The 17,929-nt window shown below is 50.1% G+C and overlaps 2 protein-coding genes across 9 annotated transcripts in view; both read right to left on the reverse strand.

Annotated features, from left to right (window-relative positions):
- LOC131422056 (ral guanine nucleotide dissociation stimulator-like) overlaps window positions 1-2,128 on the reverse strand; it is a 274,683-nt gene extending 272,555 nt beyond the window's left edge. Inside the window, exon 1 of the mRNA XM_058568926.1 lies at window positions 1,844-2,128. The gene's annotated coding sequence lies outside the window, so the exon portion shown is untranslated. The remainder of the gene's footprint in view (window positions 1-1,843) is intronic.
- The window catches only part of LOC131422054 (ral guanine nucleotide dissociation stimulator-like), a 181,500-nt gene that overhangs the window by 25,803 nt on the left and 137,768 nt on the right, over window positions 1-17,929 (reverse strand). The gene's annotated exons all lie outside the window — the stretch shown is intronic.

Raw genomic sequence — 17,929 nt, forward strand, 5'->3', positions numbered from 1 at the left:
TTCCTCAAAAAATTGAGGGCCGGCCCGGTGGCGCAAGCGGTTAAGTGCGCGCGCTCCGCTGCGGCGGCCCGGGGTTCGCTGGTTCGGATCCCGGGCGCGCACCAAAGTACTGCTTGGTAAGCCATGCTGTGGCGGCGTCCCATATAAAGTGGAGGAAGATAGGCACCGATGTTAGCCCAGGGCCGTCTTCCTCAGCAAAAAAAGAGGAGGAGTGGCGGATGTTAGCTCAGGGCTTATCTCCTCACAAAAAAAAAAAAAAAAAAAAAAAAAAAAAAAAAATTGAACATAGAATTATCACATGATCCAGCAATTCCACTTGTGGATATACACCCAAAAGATCTGAAAGCAGAGCCTTGAAGAGATATTTGTACACCCATGTTTATAGCAGTATTATTCACAATAGCTAAAACGTGGAAACAACCCCAGAGTCCACTGACACATGAATGGATACACAAAATGTAGTATATCCATACAACAGAATATTATTCAGTATTACAAAGGAAGCAAATTCTGCAATATGCTACATGTGTATTAACCTTGGGGACATTATGCTAACAGAAATAAGCCAGTCACAAAGAGAAAAATACTGTATGATTCCACTAACATGAGGAACTGAGATTAGTCAAAATCACAGAGATGGAAAGTGGAATGGTGGCTGCCAAGGGCTAGGGGAGGGGAGAAGGGAGACTTACTCTTTAATAGGTATAGAGTTTCAGAATCATAAGAGTTATGGGGATGAATGGTGGCGATGACTGTGCAACAGCGTAAATGTATTTAACGCCACTGAAGTATACACTTAAAAATGGTTAAGATGTCACGCTTTTTGTTATGTATATTTTAACTCAATATACAAAAAGGAAAAAAAAGAAATTAGCTATCAAGGCACAAAAAGACATAGTGGACTTTTAAATACATATTGCTAAGTGAAAGAACCCAACTGGAGAAGGTTATATACTCAGTTCCATAGTTTTCATATATTCCAATCACACGACATTCTAGACAAGGCAAAACCATAGAAACAGTATAAAGATCAGTGTTGCCAGGAGTTGGAAGGCAAGGGATGAAGAGGCAGAGCACAGGGAATTTAGGGCAATCCAATTCTTCTGTAGTCTCTGTCATGGTGGATACATGAGATTATGCATTTGTCAAAATCCAAGTACGTGACAGTGAGACAGTGAACCCTAATGTAAACCACTGACTTGGTTACGAACACTGTAGCAGCATCAGCTCCTCACTTGTAAGGAATGAATCGCACTAACACAGGTGGTCATGCAAGATGTTAACAGTAGGGGAAACTGTGGGGGAGGAGGGAGAAACGCTCTGCACTGTCTGCTGAATTTCTCTGTCCATCTAAAACTTTCCTAAAAACAATCTATTAATTAAAAATTAATCAATGGAAGGTAGGGAGTGGGTAGAAATATGGAGGAAATAAGAATATCAGAATATTAATAAGTGTTGAAGCTGGGTAATAGGGACGTGGGGGGCTATCACACTTTTCTGTTTAATTTGTGTATGTTAAAGGTTTTCCACAATAAAACATTTTTAAAGCTCCAGGTTAAATCTAGATTATATGTACCAAGAATCAAAGAATGTGAAGAAAACACATTTTTGAAGCAAGTACTCAAAGGGTACACTGAGGGAACGTGCAATCACACTGGATAGAGAGTGAACGTCCTGGTTCCACCAGGAAGGTTCAGAGCTCAGTGAGCAAGGCAGGCGACAGCACAGTCAGGGAAGTGACAGATAATGAACACGGAAAAATGTTCGGCCTCACTGGTCACAGAAATGCCAACGATGGGCCCTGACAGAACTGCCAGAGGATTTACAACGTTGTGACACTCACAGTTAGAGCGGGCTCAGGGACAGTGTACCACGTCCTGTGAGAAGGCCAATCATCACCGGCTTTCTGGAGGGCAAACCTCTCAAACCCTGGAACTTGCAGGCCACTGGCCCGGCTGTTCTGTTATACAGAATCTGCCCAAAAACAAAGGTATTGGGTAAAGATGATAGACTGAATAAACACATGTAGAGCCCCTTGACATAAAGTCCCTAAAAAATGACCCAAAGATTCCTTGATTGTTGAACAAATTCATAATAGCCCTGAGAACCATCAAGAAAGCCGACATTTTGAGGAAGACATTAAAGAGAGACAGCAGCTGGTGACCGGGGACCCCAGTGGGGAGCTCCTGGTGGGCCATGGAAACCAAGCCAGAGCGCCCTCTCTCTCTCCCCCTCCTCCCCCTGCCGCTTACCTAACACCTCCTGCATCGCCCCTCCACTCCCAGCCACTGCCCACATCACACTCCAGGAACACAGGAACAGAGGCACAGGGTGCCCTTTCCACCAGCACATCAGTCCTCTTGCTCTCTGCACCTCCCCAGGCGGTGAAGCCCAGCCCTGCATCTCCTCAGGGCCCAGCATGCTCCTCCCTGACCCTCAGGCTCCTCCTCTCCATCCGGTCCTACCTGCAGCACCTGTTAGCTCGTCTCCACCTTACAAACAAAACTCTCCCTTGGACGCATGCTCCTTTTTGGCTATTGTCCACTTTCCTGATTCCCCTTCATGGCTAAACCTCTTAAGTAAAGTGTCTCATCCCTACTGCCCTCCCATGGCCCCCTTCCCCCACTCTAGACCCAGCTTCATTCCCACCCTCTCAAGGAGACTGAGGTCACCAGTGATCCCCTGTGGCCAAGTCCAGCCATCTTTTCTCCATTTTGATCAGAGCTGTATCCCACCCAGCAGAGCACCCCTCCTTTCTGCAATACCCTTTCCCCTCGTGGCTCCTGCAACTCCATGCTCCACCGTTTCAGTCTCCTTTCCTGGACCCTCTTCAGCTGCACCTCTGTAAACACTGCCTGCTCCTAGGCTGGGCCCTGGTCCCTTCTACAGCTGCAGTGTCTCCAGGAGACCTCATTCAATTCCATGGTTTTAAACATCTCTGACCTCATCCTGACTCTGCAGACACACTGATGCAACTTTAAGAGGATAGGTGCTGGCTCCCCAGTGTCAGCACCTAAGAAGTATTTCAGACTCGATTTCTTTCAAAATTTTACTGTCATATGAGTTCCAAAATAGCATCAAATATTTCCAAAAAGGAGGAAAAATTTGGCAACAATAAATAGTAGTGAACAAAGTAACCAATAAAACGTCTACTTGCATATAACCATCGTTGCTTGATGGGGAAAATAAGAACATAGAACTAAGTAAGATCAGACAGTCTCGAGCTGGGGAGTGGAAGGTGATGAGTCGGGAGTGTAGAACACAGGAACTGATCAACTCTAAGCCTTTACAGAAAGAGAGGCAGAAATGGTTGTTCCTAAAAGCTGAAAGACACCCACTAGAAGAATAGAAAAATCATGAGAAAGCCTAACAAATTAAAAATTAAATTAAATGGTAGACTCACATTCCAATTTATCGATAATCACAATTGTAAATGGATCAAATTGCTCTAGAAAAAGATGAAGGCTCTCAAGTTGAGTTAAAATATAGTTATAAAATAAAGGGATATAATATGGTTGAAAATAAGGAGATAAATAAGACTTTAAATGAATAGCAATGAGAGGAGCATGAGACAAATCTATGGCGTGGGGACAAAGGAACAGAAGAAGGGACACAGCCTCCACTGCAGGTATCAGGGAATATCAACTGTACACGAAGAACCTGAGCACTTCCCTCCAGGAGCCAGAACAACACCACAATAAAACCAACATCAGCAGAATGAAGTGAGGATTCACAAGACAGGAAAAACAATGTAGACCTGAGCAATGGAGTCAAGGGCTGACTGTCTGGAAAGACCTGTAGCAGTGAGAAACCTTGCGCAATCTGACCAAGAAGAACAGACAAAGGCACGAAACTGTACCATCAGGTACAAGAAACTACAGAAACAGCTTTAACGTGATAGGAGAACATAGGGGATAACTCTGACCAGGACATCAGCGGTCCTCAACTGGAGCTGTCCTTCCCCCGGGATGCATCTGGAAACACGCAGGATGGGTTTTGTTTCTTGCTTTGTGTTTTCTTAATGGTTGTTGCCCTGGGGGTCCGGGAGGTCCTGAACAGCCTGTCACATAGAGCCGTTTACCTCCTGAAGTGTTACTGACATCTGGGAAGACAAGCACTGATCCAGATTAAATGAACAATGTGGTAGGGAAATGTTCTCCATGGGTGTATAACAGGCAAAAGATGGTACCCTCAATACATAAGGAATATCGAGAAACCAATGTTTACAAGGACTAAACTGTAAAAGAGCAGGAAAATCAGAAATGTAGCCAATAAACACACCAACAATATTCCAACCTATTTGTACAGGTAGAGAAATATGTATGTAAAACACAGGAAATAGTCTAGGAGATTACACACCAAATTTTACTACCAACAAGGAATAAAAGTTGGGAGGTATGTGAGAAATAGGAGTTTTTATCACTTGTTAGCTTGTATATTTCTGGAGTGTTTTAATTTTTACAAAAGAGAATGTATTCTACTCAAAAAGATGTTTCAAATTTTAAAGAAATTATTAAAATGTTCTAAATGACTTCAGTTCAAGGATATTCATTAAAACATGAAGGGAAAGAACCCCCCCATGATTTTAAGAGTCTCCTGTAACTATTCTTTCTTTTTTTTTTTAATTTTATTTATTTATATTTTTATCCCCAAAGCCCCAGTAGATAGTTGTATGTCATAGCTGCACATCCTTCTAGTTGCTGTATGTGGGACACGGCCTCAGCATGGCCGGAGAAGCGGTGCGTCAGTGTGCACCCAGGATCCGAACCCAGGCCGCCAGCAGCGGAGCGCGCGCACTTAACCGCTAAGCCACGGTGCAAGCCCCGCCTGTAACTATTCTAATAGTTACTATGTCGATTTTATTTCACATTTACATCCTAATTGGAATTTACATTTGTTTGAGGGATGCAACAGAAGCTGATTTTCTCTTGTTCAAGTGGAAAACCAACCGTCCAGGAACCATTCATTGCATATGTCTGGCTTTCACAGCTGACCTGCAATGCCTCCTTCCCCACCTGCTAAACCCTGACAACTACCGCTGCCTCTCGAGCGCCCTAGAGCGAGCGGGGTGAGCTCTGCAACCTGGGCTCCCTGTCTGCGAGGGGCGGCTACCAGCAGAGCCTTCTCCCAAGACAGCATCAGGCATGCTGCACACAGAAGTGCTCAGGGGCAGTCTGCTGCGGAGCAGGAAACACCTCATGATGAGCAGGCAGTGGGGGAGCCCCGAGCACCGGGACTGACCTCGGCTGGGGGCAGCAGGCTGCTAAGGAAGGGAGCCCCCTCCCTTCAGCTCATCCAGTTCCTCCTGCAGCGTGTGCACCTGGCTGTCGGCGGCTGCCCCTCTTCAGCTGGCCGTTCTTCTCCACCTGCTCCCGCAGGCGGCACCCGTGCTCCTGTTCCCCCGGGAGCAGAAGCAGTAGGAGTGCAGCAGTCGAGGAGATCTTGGGCCCCCAGTGCTGACAGGATGACTCAGCTGAGGGACGGAAGGCTGGTGTTGCTGTGTTCGCCCTGCACAGCTTCTGTGTCTGGCTTCAGGGTGACATCCGTCGGAGGGTGGAGGGGCTCTGGGAGGGTTTCTGAGGCATCATTGTGAATGATGAACTTGGGGGTTCTGGGCCAAGCTCTCATCAGGCCCCAGGCTGGTCCCGCTGCAGCTGGGCTCCACATCCTTCTTCAGCCTCTTTTGGTCAACAGCCTCTCAAGGGACAGATGGCCTCTCTTGAGTGTGCTCTGAGAAGAAACTGTAAGAAGGAAGCCAGCCAATAAATCTGCATGCCCCGATCCTGAGGGATAAAGTCATCCACGGACATGCCACTCTTACCCAGCAGGCCCTGGCTGGGAAGAGGGGGGGTCTCATCGCCAGCATCTACAGCAGACGTGTTTGCATCTCCTTGGCTGCCTAATGCTGTGGAGGCCACACTGTCTCCTGGAGTTCCTTCCAGAGACTGCGCCCAATCCTGATTGGCAGCTTCCTGGGCGGCACTGGGTGCGTGTTCACCCTGCAGAGCGGGTTACTTCCACTTGCGGGACCACGGCTCGGCCCTCAGCTTTTCCCTCAAGGACCACAATGAACCTGCATCTCCTTTCCCATCTGCTTCACGCACATGTTCCTCAGGCCCCCGGTGGCCTTCCTGATGTCCTTTATCCTGGGGTGGCTGTGGCCTTCAGCCCCCCCGTCGTCTCAGTCAGGTGGAAGATGGAGGGCGTGGCCATGGCTTGAGCACATAGTACTGATCCTCCAGCCTTTCCTAGAGCTGTTTTTGGTGAAATATTCACTACAGACGAAAGAATGCTTAGTGGGGTCCAGTCACCCCTGTGAACAGCTTTTAACCACTGGACCAGACGTTTTGAGCCCATTATGTGGAGACTGCAAGGATAAATGAAAAAGTAATTAGAAAGAAAGAATTAAATGTTTCCCCCTAAAATAATCAGCTATAAAAGCAAAACAAGTGTGTTTGGGAACACCCACACCTGTAGCCACTTTGCCCATTTAAACCTTTAGTAAAGATTTAAGGAACACCTGCTTGCAACTTATTACTGGAATAGAAACATGAAAGACCCACTGTCTAACTTAAGGAGGTGACCGTCTGTAGGGCAGAGAAGGAAGGAAGGTGAGGACCTCCTCCCAGGCTGTGGTAAGTGCCCTGTAGGGACACAGACGTTCTGGCAGATAACACAGGATGGCATCAAGACAACAGGAAAGGCTTCAAAAAGCCTCAGAAATAGTTCTTAGAAGCTCATGGCTGCCCAATCCTCCTGCTGTCCCTAGGGTGCAAGACTTTGGGTGCTAAAATGGGGAGGGTTGGTCCCCCTATTTCAAAGCCAGGCCAGGTGTTGGCCAGCAGAGCCTCCCAGGCGCCCAGCAGGGCGCCTGGCCCCAGCTCTGCTCAAGCAGCTGAGGATGCGAGACCACCGCCAAGGGGAGGTCAGCCCCAAGAGCTGTGGATCAGTATTACTCCTGTCCTCCCACTACCAGGAGGAAAGCTGCTTCCTGTACAAATCAACCAGCCTCTACAAGGTACTGACCAAGACACTTCATAATCTCTTCTCCTCATTAAGGTAAAATCTCTATTTAGACCAAACTGTGCACGTGGGGGGTTGGGGGGGGGTCTGTCCCGAGGGCTTTCTGTTCCACTTGAGGTCATCTAAACCCCCTGAGGCCACTGTGGACCAGACCAGGTGGATACTAGGTCCTCAGGGAGTTCCAAGCAACATGACTTTCTAACCTTTCTCAATGCTTGGTGACTAGTTACCAAAGGACTCCTACCTCATTTGCCCCCAGACCACATTAGACCATGACACATGCCAAGAGCCACCTTCTCTGCAGGGCTTTGCCTCATTCTCAAAACAGTTACAAAACTTTTGGGACACAGGCTCTGAAGGAAACCGTCAAGAAAGCAGGGTGGCTGACCTCTGAAACAAGCTCATGTTACTAGTTCTTTGGATAGATTGTAACAACTTCCGAATTAGAACAAACCACTGTAAACCTTCAACAAGACTACAGACAACAAGTGGCATTCAGGTCTTTCAAAATTCAATAACAACCTGCAACATGAAACAAAATGATCTGCCAGGAGGTTTTCAAAATAGAATGTCTTCAGCGCACTGTTCTGGGACCTCCAGTGTGGAGTCCGCAGGAAAGGACTCATTGAACTAGCTGAATTCCAGAAGCCCTCATGAAGGGAGCCAGGCCAGGGGGAAAGCAAACCCCTCACCCTGCTGTAGGAGCCCAAGGATGATGTGTAGAGAGGAGCCCCTTCACCGAGTCCCCGAGGTAAGCCTCCCGGTGAGGAGTGGGCCGTGCCCTCCTCCACCCAGGAAGCTGTCAGATGCAGAATCCAAGTCCACATGGTCAGCTTCCCTATGAGGAGTGGACAGTGCCCTGCTCCCCCAGGATGCTGTCAGATGCAGAGTCCCAAGCGTAAGTCTCCCCTTGAGGAGTGGGCTGAACCCGGCTCCTCCCAGGATGCTGTCTGAGTCCAAGTCCACAGGGTCAGCCTTCCCATGAGGAGTGGGCCTTGACCTGCTCTGCCCAGGATGCTGTCAGACGCCTCTCCAACACTCACCTCCACCTGCAGAGCCACCTTTCCCTGCACTGCCAGGAACCTTCTAGCAACAGAGCATCTGGGAGGTGTATCCATCCAGCAGGTACAAGCTGCATTTGCTCAGCCACATTCCTGATTGCAGAGATCAAGGCAGGCTCCTTGCCATCAAAAGAGCAGAAAAGTCACAGCAAATCCAAGAAGATAGTGACCTAAGGAAGAGCGTTTCCAGACTAGCCTGTTACTTGACATTGTTGGCCCTAGCCCAAATCAGTGGAGAGCAGGGTGGCTGCAGGGTGGGGGTGAGAGGGTGGTGGAGGCCATAAGGTGGGTGCTGGTGGCTGTGGGGTGGCCATGGTGGCCCGAGGTGCCCCGAGCAGAGACGGTGGCGCAGACCACAGCTACACAGCATCCAGCGCTGACTCACCTGCTGGACAGGCCCCGAGCACAAAGTGCTGCCCACCTCGGGCTGGACCTCATGGGGGGCTGACTGGGCAGTGGCGGCCAGTTACCTGTGGAAGGAGACGGTGGTTTCTTCTCGTTGCCTGGCCAATGGAAGCAGATCGTGGCCGCACAGCGAACACCATCTCAGGCCTCAGGCTGTTGCACCGCCAGGCTCCGTCCCCCTCCTCACCACCTCTGAGTGGGACCACCACGAGGGTAGAGCTCTGGGCAACACTCTATGGGATGTGGAACTGGTCCCCGTGGCCTACAGGACAGCAAGATGGCAGCACTTACTCCAGCCACCCCCAGTGCACAGTTCTCATCGTTCTTGAGCTTCTGTTAGTGTTTCTTTATATAAAAACAAGCCATTGCGGATGCATGCTTTTCTTTGCATGTTTGTCCTTGTAATGAGCAGTGAGACTCCGCACTTTTTGATGTGTGCTGACAGCTTACGCCTCTCCTCTCCCTCTTCCCCTCATGTCCACACCTGGACAAGCTGAAGAGCAAGTCCAGAGTCTCCTTTCTCTGGCATTGGCTTCGGATCCAACCACACAAGCCCCTGTATGTGTGCAGAACTCTCACCCTGGTCTCACCCCTGGCAAAGATTTCTTGCTTTGACCAAACTTTAGTCAGGATCCTGAACCTTTTCCTAGGTTTGTGTGTGCACTTCCTTGTAAAATCCAGTTTTAGTAAAAACCTTGCTAAGTCAGTTTAAGCAGAACCCACACCCGTAGATCTGATCACCCTCGAGATCTGCTTGGGCTCCTCCACGTCCCCCACCATCCCTCAGGTGGTGTCTGATAACTCTGGCCTGGCTTCGGTAATAATCTTGTTAGGTCAGGTTAGCTAGAAACCCCAACATTTGTTTTTTCTCTTAGTAATTTTCCTTCTCCTCACCCCCACAATGCTGCCTGGCCGTGAATGCTCACTTGCCCATGCTGCATTCAAAGTCGAGCCCAATCTCATTTCTCCCCAGCTGTGAATCCCATCACAGTGGTCTCTACATATTGCAGTGGTTCTGAATAAAATATGCCTTACCATTTTTGACAAGTGTCATTGAATATTTTTTCTTTAAAACCTCCAACCACGATAAAAACCCAGGCCTGGCTTCTTTCCTTGATCCCTCAAGCCATTTCAGAGCTGCTTGTGATTTTGGCCCTGCTCTCCTCAGAGACGTCTATTATGTGAGTCATAAGACTTTTGCTAACTTCTGTGTGTGTGTGGAGGGGGACACACACCAGCATCAGTCTCTCCATGGCAACCATAGCACTTACCAGTGAGCAGTCATATTTTGAAAGGAATCTCTTTCTCTGGGCGGTAGGTCTCAACAATGAGTTCAAAATATTCAGTGAACGATGTACTAAACAGATGTGCTGTCATCCAGGCTTTGTTGTTCCATTTGAGCATTGACTCTAAGTTAAAGTCACCGGATGCATTACCCCTAACAAGAGAGCGAGACTGTACAAAGGCCCGGGGGGGGGGGGTGGATTGGAGGGGGAGGGGAGAGAACAGGATCAGTTAGAGGAACCAGAGGTCAGAGTGTGAGACAGGAGTTGGAGAAGGGGCCAGAGCAGTCGGTAACAGCACAGCAGCCATGTCAAGGCCCTGTGCACCATGTCTGGGAGTCAGGATCTTCTAATAGCAGTCAGTGGGGGAGCCCCACTTCTGCTTGGATCTCTGGGGGACAAGAAGGCAGTGTCTTACCACGTCTGTCTGTCCACAGCTTCCAGACCCTGGCCAGGGAGCATGAAGCACTGATGCAGAAGTACCTGCACCTGCTGCAGATCGTGGAGACGAGAAGACAGTGGCCAAGCAGCTACGGCAGCAGATCGAGAATGGGGAGATCAATATCGAGTGGCTGAAGGCAGAGGTGACTGCTGACGAGGGGTGCAGAAGAGGGTGGCCGGGGTGCCCAGGGCACAGGCCCAACACCCCACACTCCAGGCTTCAGCAGGATCGGGGGGAGCACATGACCGGCAGCGGGGACCAGCTTCCAGCCACAACTAAGCCAGTCTCCAAAAGTAAATTTAGTGATGCTGGCAGAGTGGGAAGGGCCTTAGTCAGATCTGAGTTCAGATCTGCCACTTGACAGTTGCAACTTGGAGTGCGCCCCCCCCAATCCTCTATGCGTCCATTCCTTCATCTATAAAACAGCCTTTTTATACTTGCCTGACAAGGGTGTGAGGATTGAGTGAGGTTATTTATGGGCGAAGTTTTATTTACTCTGCTGATGACCACATTGAGTAAGCATCCCCACATTATCAGCTGAAGAGTCCGGGGACACAGGGTCCCTGGTATGTCATCATAGTGTGGGCTCCTGGCTCAGTTCCAAGCAGTCGTTCCCTCTGCCTGTCATAAGAGCACCTACAGGGGCTCACCGGCTCCAGGCTCATTGGTCTGGAGGCCATGCTGTTGCTAGGTTAAGCCTTCTAGAACTTCACTACTCAAAATGTGGTCCATGAAGCAAGAGCATGTTAGGAATGCAGAATCTCAGGCCCTGCCCAGACCTCCGGAATCAGAATCTGCACTTTCACAACAGCCCAGTCGATTGCCATTTACATTAAAGCTTGGGAGGCGCTGGCTCTCTGTCCCTTAGACGCCCCTCACCAGCTGTCCACCCCAGCACCGAATGATCTGATTGCCTCTCCCCCCTCAAGAAGGACACTGCCTTCTTGTCCCCCAGGGATCCAAGCATGTTCACCAGATGCTCAGAGCCATTTGGCCACGTCACACGAGGACCGTGGACTCTGAGCTGAGGACGGGAAAATGGAAACATAGATTCTAACGAGGGTCGGATGCATGATTTGTAGGGTCTGAGGCAAGGGAAAAATGCAAGGCCCTGGGTGGAGTCGGGGAAGTCGACCTCCCCTTCTCACAGCCCACCAACCCACCCATGGCAGACAGGCGCCCCCCCAATTTCAACCTCCAACCTCCTCTAACCTCTGTGCCATGATACACTTGGTACCTAGATGAGGGGTGGACAAGATGTCCCTGCTGAGTCACCCACCTAGTGCCCAGGCATTGTCCCTCACCCTGCCCTGAGACACCATCGGGATTGCACTGCACCCACTCTTACTGCACCTACACCGAGGCTCCTGAACAGGGTTGAGGGTGACTCACGGAGGGATGTGAGTTTTCCTTGCTGACTAGACCCATTTGCTCCCAGAGAGAGGGTAGAGGAGGTCATGGGTTCTGGGGTGCCAACGTGTGTGGAGCAAGCAGCTGAGAGACCACCCCAGTGAGGCAGCAGGAGGCAGGAACACATGGGGGCTGAGGCTCCAAGCCCCTGGGGTGTACTCCATTGTTCCATCAGATGTTACTCATGAAAACAAATTAAAAGAGAAATGGTTAAGAACTACAAGGTTGCAACTGCGGAACTTGAAGCCCCAAGCATGGGGCCTTCTGAGCATAGGACCCCATCACATGACTTTGAAGCCAGCTCTGCCTGGAATGTTCAAAGATCTGAAGTTGCCAATTCCACCTTATGGTGCCGCTGCCAAGCTCTGAACTGATGGTCACGTCAGCTCGGAACTTGAGGTTGAACAAAAGTTTCAGATTCCACACACCTCCTCTACCCTGCACCAGGCACTGTCAGACATGCTTCCTTAGTCAGTCCCCATAACTATAATCATAGGATTGAATGAGGAAGGGGGCTAAGAGAACTCAAGTCATCTGCCCAAGCTCACACAGCTGGGAGGTGGCAGAGCCAGGACTAGAACCCACGTCTCCTTGTCTACTTGCTAGTCTTGCCACTCTACTCATAGCCTCTTCCCATGTCACTCCTGGGATGGGGGCTTGTCCCGAGTCTAAACCATTCACTCTGAGATCTATCCTAGCCCTACACATATCCCTGAAACCAAGCTGAGTCCTTGTTAGGGACCAGGGAATAGGTCTAGGGACCAGCACCAGGTTAGTGGCTTCATGATCAAGGGTGTCGGGTGTCATTCATTCACTCACTCACTCATTCACTAACTGCCTAAGATCAGCTGACCACTGCCTCATCCTCTTCCCCAGGCTCCTCTTCCCTCATCACTTGGGGATCCAGCCAGTGCTCCCTGGTCATGAGCTGTGCACATCTTGGCCTTTGCACATGCTGGGGCTTCTGTTTGGAGTGCCCCTGCCACCCCCACGCTTCCCTGCCTGGTGGGATCCTACCAAGCTCGAATGCCTCCTCCTGGGGACTCTCATCCCAGAATGTTCTCCTTGCCCCCTGCTCCCACGGCTTTCCCACCCTCAGCATGCCATGTCAGAGCCAGGTCCTTGGGTGTCTGTCCCCAACCCGGTCTGGTGAGACCTCCTTGAAAGCAGGGGTGTCCTTTATCACTCTGTCCCTTCTGCCTCACACATAGTAGGTACTCTGTAAGGGCTTGATGAATGAAGGGCATCAGGCTCTGTGGCAGGCAGTAAAGAGATGGAAGATTCTACCCTTAAGGTCTGATTGGGGTAGAGTGTGATTGATGCCATAATAGAGTTTGCGGTGTGAACCCAGCTAGAAAATGAGTCATTTTATGGCCAAAGAAGGTGTGGGTTCATGTCGCATATGGCCTTGAAAGGTTTCAGGGGTTGGTAGGCCAGAGAAGGGGTGGGTGCAAAAGGCAGGGCCCTCTCTGGTGCTGGGGAGCACAAAACTGGTCAGTTTTGAGTGAAAGTGTGTGTGTGTGTGTGTGTGTGTGTGTGTGTGTCAGTGTGGCAGCAGAGGCCTGTTTGGTGGGAATTTGGAGCAACGTTTTCAACTGAGTGCATTACTCTCCAGGGCAAAGGATTTCTTTAAGAAGACTGAAAGGTCAGCTTGGTAAAGCCTTCTGGCTGTAGTCTCTCTCTCTCACTGTCTCTCACTCTCTCTCACTCTCACTCACTCTCACTCACACACACACATCCACATCCTGCAGGGCAGAGGACACCTGTGTGCTCTGGAGGGGCTTTAGGAGGGTGAAACAGAGCCCATTTCCCAGGAAGTAGGCCATCAGGTAGGCAGGAGGCACTGAGAAGCCAAGTAAGTGATGAGTGACGCCCGTGACAAAGATAGAGGGTCTTAGAAAGTCAGAGCTGGGAGGGATCTGAGAACTCAGAGGTCCACAGAAGAGGGAGGACTTATCCAAGGTCACTCCAAGGTCACTTCCAGTGATAGAATCCAGGCTTAACCTTGGGTCTCCTGGCTGTAGATGCTTGGCCTGTGCCTGCCCCACAACTTATTCCTTCCTTGCTGGGGAGACGGGCCAGATAAAAGGTGCATGTTCGGGAACCACTGTGTCACCTGGATGACCTCAAGCTCTCATGGTCCACCTGATAGCCAGAAAAATTCCTCAAGCCCCATCCCACTTATTCCTGAGGATTTTCAGGGTCTTCCATTTTCATGGCCACGTCTGGCTTCTAATTCTGCTCTCCTGGCTTCTTGTATCACTTCTCACAGCGGCTGTCTTCACTCGGTCTTGACTGCTCCTTACCCCCGTATGGGCACTCCTTGTGTCCATCAGGTGGAGCTAGATTCTGCTGCAATTACAAACAGCCCCCAAGTCTCAGTGGCTTAAAACAACAAAGATTGCTTTTTCTCTCACACTGTGTGTCCATTGTGGGTTCCGCTCCACAACATTCTCACTCAGAGTCAGGGTCACAGGCTGATGGGTCTCCCACAATCAGGAAATTCACCAGTCCCAGGGCAGGGGAAGCAACGTAGCAAATGGTGCCTGACAGCACTGCTCACATTTCATTGGACAAAGTGAGTCACTTGAACACACTCAACTTCAGGGGCTTGGGAAGTACAGTCCTGCCCTGTCCCAGCAGGACAACCAGAGTATCCAGGAAAGACCTAATGACACCCAACTGGCTCCTCTTTCAGTCCCCAAGCCCCTGACACCAGCCAAGTATAGACCAGACTTTCTGAAAGCCTTAGATACAGTAGAAGGGGTTTGCAGTACTGAAACAGAAAATGGCTTAAAGGTGAATAGAAGACATCCTTGCCCTTCTGTCACTCAGCATTTCCTGCTACACGGATTTCTTGCTGACCTCCTCTCCTCACACTGGCCTCTCTCCACGTTTCCAACGCCATTTTGTTGGTGGTGGGGGTGTTCATAATCCCTTTATCTGCCAAGACCCTCGCCCCCGTCCAGTGATGTGTTGGAGCTGGCTTATACCAATTTGCAAGTTTGTTGTGAAATTTTCAAGACTCTTTCAAGCTTGTTATTCGCCCTTTGGTAGCTTAAAATGGGCCAAGGTTGGAATGTTTACACCATGGAAATCAGCCAGTGCTACCAGTCAGAGTTTTTTTTTCAGAGAGCTGGTCATTAATCCTTTACCAATATACCCTTGTATACACTTTCTTCAGGACCAGCTAAATACTTTGCTGGGTCCAGTGCAAAATGAAAATGCAAGGCTCTTAAGAATTTCAAGGCAACAACAACAGAGCCTGAAACCAGGCATTAGGCCCTTCTAAGCGGGCTGTGGACAGGTCACACATCAAGGACATTGGCCCTGTCTCTACTCCATGTATACTCTCCATCCCTGGAGCCCCAACCCACAGCCATGTCTCCCTAGAGGTAACGGGAGAGCATACTCAAACAAAAGTCTACACAAAATTTATTAAGCAAAACTATCCAGCTCTGCTTAGTCTCTTCTTTTCCATCTAAACAGCCCTCTTGGGCCTTATCTTTTGTAACCAAAAAGCTCCAAGGACCATCTAAAACAAAGGGAGCATCCTCCTCTGAGAAGAATCCTCCCCTCCTCTAGAATCTTCAGTTTGGCATCATTTCATTGTTTTAATAGTTATTTTTCTCCCATTTATGATTGGAAGTAAGTTTGGATGGCTCAGGCAGCTCTAAAGGGCAGGGTAGGAGTTTAGAGATGGTGGTGATATTTTACTGACTTGGTAGCACTCAGAATCCTGCAAGCCTGACTCTGCAAGAAACTGCAGAGATCTTTAGTTCCGGGTTTAAGGTAAAACTGTAACCATGGAATCAGGTTTGCAAACCAACTTTGACATGGAGAGGGCCGCCTTGACCCCTCCCCAGTCAGCCCCTCTGCAGGGCCCACTCTGTGCCTTGAGTCCTATTTCCCATGTTCCTCCTGCCATCCCCAACCCTGCTGTCCTGCACTCAACACCCTGTCATACTCTGCATCTTTGTTCACATCATCCCCTCTGCTCCAATTCCTTCCATTCTATAACACACTTGCTGGGCTCCGTTTTATCTTTGTGAGGAAGATAAGCCCTGAGCTAAAATCCATGCCAATCCTCCTCTTTTTGCTGAGGAAGACTGGCCCTGGGTTAACATCTGTGCCCATGTTCCTCCACTTTTATATGGGATGACACCACATGGCCTGACATGAGGTGCATCGGTGCAGGCCCGGGATCCGAACCCGGGCCGCCAGCAGCGGAGCTCGTGCACTTAACTGCTACACCACGGGGCGAGCGCAATTGGGCTCCTGTTTTGTCCTGCAAAACGTCTGGGTAGCGCTTGTGGCTTCCATGGTGAGACCCTCCCACTGCAGGAGGTGTGTACCTTGTTGGAGTATAAGTTACCTCTGTGGGTATCTGACCCTCTTCTTAGGCTGGAAGCTCCTCCAGGGAAGGGATCTGACTTATCCACCTTTGGCTGTGTCTCACCCGTGCCCAGCATGGTGCCCACCACAGAGACTCCATCAGGACATGCTGACAGCATTGGCACAAAGGGAGACAGAGATGGGCATCTCTTAGGCTTGGAAGAGGCCAGAGGGAATGGAGGAAGGAGAGAGAACTGAGTTGTGTGGCAGCTGTTTGAAAAGCAAGAAGTACAGAGATCTTTAGCAAAACTTTGCTAACAAAAGAGAGAAAACCCAGGACTAGTTCCTCCACCAATGACTGCACTGACTAAATGCATTCTGGATTAAAGACACTGTCTCCAGAGAGGGGACTGGGGTGTGGCAGGAGCCGATGAGCAGTGCTGCTAAGGAGTGTCACAAATGAGGGTTTGCCTCTGATGGGCCAAGAAGGTCAGACTGTGGGGTGGAAAGTGGGCAGGGCTCAGCTGAGACACCAGGCATTGACCCAGTTGGGCAGACAGAGCTGGACTCTAGCTGGCGAGTTGGGGTGTAAGCCAAATTCCAAACTCTCCATGGACATCGTTGACAAGGGTCAGCTGAGCAGGCCCTGATGTCAGCCAAGCAAACCCAGATCCAAAGCAAATGCATCCCCAGAAGGGACCTGCAGGATAAGGGAAGGAGGCTTCTGCGATCTCAGTGGGGCTGGGGCTCCTGCCACCATCCTGACACTGGTTTGTAGCAGGGTTGGGCCATGGTCCAAGGCTTCTGCAGGGTCCCCAGGCTCACAGCTTTCCAGAGCTTTGCCAACCTGGCCCGATCCTTAAATCAGATTCCCAGACTGCCAGTGTTGCCTATGCAGGGAGCAGAGTGCCTGACCTGATGGCATCTGGTTTTTGCTTTTGTCCCTGGGGAGTAGATGTCTTGTAGACGTATCTGAGAAGGGCGCCATCAGTTTTACATACAGACTAGTCTTACACACACACACACACACACACACACACATCCCTCCAGCCTAAAGAGAAAAGGATACCACGTGCAGATACCAGAACTGGCAAAGACAGCAGACTGGCATTAGGGTGATGACATCAGGACAGTAAGGGTGCTGACATCAGGACAGTAAGGGTGCTGACTGGGTATTCACGTGTCTCTGAGCTCTCCACGAGCCTGTGTGTGAATCCCTTAGCTCTTTAGAGTTCAGATCCAAGAACAGCCATTTTTTCATGTGCCAAGGGTCTCAGAGAATCGAAAAAATAGAAAAGCCTGCATCAGCAATGCATATTTCTCCATTAGATATTTTCAGCCGCTCTTCAAGCACAGGCCGGGGCAGTTTTAGCAACCCAGAAGTGGAGAGCAGGTAACTGTCCCATTTTGCTTTCAAAGTGCTCCATTCACTCAATTGTCAGAGCCCATTCATCCTGCGGTTCAGCAAGTGGCCTTGAGGGGACAAAGCCACGTGCCCTGAAAAGGGAGCAGAGCTGGCTCTGTGGTGTGTTTGTGATTTCCTAAGCTACTATCTTTGAACGTCTGCCACACAGCTCAGGGATGTCTCTGCACCCATTCAGCATCTTCCACTCCTGCTCTTGTTGTACTGAGGGAGTGAGACCCCAGGGTGGGGGTTTGCCCTCAGGCAACACACTGCTGGGAGAGGGGACAGCCCCCTGTGACACATCCCCGAGGAGGACAACACCAGGGGCCTCCAACAGCCAAAGTGCTGGGTCATCACAGAGGAGGGAGCAGAGAGCACACGTGGACAATGGGACCAGGGAGGGGCATCTGATGTGGCAGAGAAAGACAGAGACCACGGCAGGGAGATGAGGACAGGCTCCTAGGCTGGGGCTGCCCTGACTCCCGGGGGGGTTCACACTTTCTCTCTGGGCCTGTTTTCCTGTCCACAAATGGGGTGTATGACAGAGTCCCTATGGCATCCCCTC

Source organism: Diceros bicornis, chromosome 26, assembly GCF_020826845.1.
Source record: "Diceros bicornis minor isolate mBicDic1 chromosome 26, mDicBic1.mat.cur, whole genome shotgun sequence".
In the NCBI taxonomy this organism is placed as follows: Eukaryota; Metazoa; Chordata; class Mammalia; order Perissodactyla; family Rhinocerotidae; genus Diceros; species Diceros bicornis.